The sequence below is a fragment of the Octopus bimaculoides genome, chromosome 10 (assembly GCF_001194135.2).
Source record: "Octopus bimaculoides isolate UCB-OBI-ISO-001 chromosome 10, ASM119413v2, whole genome shotgun sequence".
In the NCBI taxonomy this organism is placed as follows: domain Eukaryota; kingdom Metazoa; phylum Mollusca; class Cephalopoda; order Octopoda; family Octopodidae; genus Octopus; species Octopus bimaculoides.
The window spans coordinates 76,295,717-76,297,840 of NC_068990.1; positions in this window are offsets into that span (position 1 = coordinate 76,295,717).

A 2,124-nucleotide genomic window follows, 5' to 3' on the forward strand; every position below is an offset into this window, starting at 1 on the left:
TGCTAAGCGGTGCGGAAGTTTACAATTCCGTAAATAATATTTTTATAAGCTTAACGCTTATAAAAAAAATTTACGGTTGTCACTATGAAAAAATATAATTGATATATATATATATATATAATTTGTTATATATATATATAATAATTATATATATATATAATTTGTTTCAGTCATTTGACTGCAGCCATGCTGGAGCACCGCCGTCTTACAATCACTCTGATTGATCTGGTTTACTTTCATCCTTGCATGTGAGACGATATGAGTTTACACATCAACATTGAGCTTTATAAAATAAAAATAAAAATAACGATCAAGAAATGAAATGATAGAGAGACATCTATACGTCCACCGGGAGCCCATCTATGGTTTGAAAAGATCTCCCAAGTGTAGAAGAGGCCTCTTTGGTCTTTTTGAGAAAGCTGTGTGAAAGGCATTCTGACAAAATTTACAGTCGAAATCGTACCAGTCAACCATGCAATGCTTGTGAATGGAACCGACTATAGCGACAGAAAGAGTAGAATAAACGTCGTGCACACATACCTACATACATAGATAACAGAGATAGACAAATAGATAGATAGATAGATAGATAGATAGATAGATAAACAGATAGATAGATAGATAGATAGATAGATAGATAGATAGATAGATAGATAGATAGATAGATAGATAGATATTTGAACATTTACTCTAGCGATCGGCTCTCATTAGAGATGACTCTTCTCATTGAAAATATATAATTTATAAAATGGCATTATTGACAAACTGACATGTGGGGAAGAAATATTCTACACGGATTCTTTATTTTATAATTAAACAACTGAGAATTATAATCAATATATTGGTAGAGAGCAATGGTGTATCAATTTAGTTATTTTGGCACTCATACGCATTCACATGTACACAAACACACAGACACGCAGACACACACATACATACATATACATTCATATACATAATATATATGTATGTGTGTGTGTGTATGTATATATGTATATATATATATATACACACACATATAACAATTACACACTCATAAGACGACATACATACAATAGACGCATACGTACGCAAAACTTACGTGTATATACATCGTTTATATACGTTTATATACATCGCAAACACAGAAATATAAACATATGCATATATATATACACTTAAGTACGCTTTGTATATGTAAGTTTCCGCCGTTTTTACAAGTCCGATATTGAGACGAGTCTAAAGGTTGGGTTTGAGTGGGTTATAGCGCAACCCACACCCACCTACAACTTCATACAACAATATATGCGTCAATAGAAGGCGGAGAGCTGGCAGAAACGTTAGCACGCCGGGCGAAATGCTTAGCGGTATTTCGTCTGTCTTTAAATTCTGAGTTCAAATTCCGCCGAGGTCGACTTTGCCTTTCATCCTTTCGGGGTCGATAAATTATGTACCAGTTGCGATCTGGGGTCGATCTAATCGACTGGCCCTCTCTCCCAAAATTTCGGGCCTTGTGCCTAGATTAGAAAAGAATATATAGGTCAATAGGTTACAAAGGTCAGAGATATAGCAGTGAAGCTCTCTCTGTAGCCATTGTTTTATTTTTTTTAGGAAATACAGGCAGGGTGTATTGGTAGAAGTAACTAAAAACGCTATGTGATCGAAGGGGATCAGTTTGAATATACAACTACTAGTAATGTTTCGAAATCAACGGAATCTTCGCGGAGTTACTCCCGGAAAATACAACAGTTGTGACCTCAAAGAGTTTCCCAATAAATTTAACCCTTTGAGCGCAGAAAGCTGATATATCCGTTCAAAATTTATGTGAGGAAAACTGTTTAAGCCAACAGCTTTGAAACAACCTCTCCTCATGCGATGGAAAGCCGAGGCACTTCTAGTGACAGATTTTACAGAAGACAAATTTTCATATTTTCTTAATTCTGTGGCTGTGTGGTAAGTAGCTTGCTTACCAACCACATGGTTCCGGGTTCATTCCCACTGCGTGGCACCTTGGGCAAGTGTCTTCTACTATAGCCTCGGGCCGACCAAAGCCTTGTGAGTGGATCTGGTAGACGGAAACTGAAAGAAGCCCGTCGTATATGTGTGTTTGTGTGTGTGTGTGTGTGTAAATATGAGCGCCTGTGT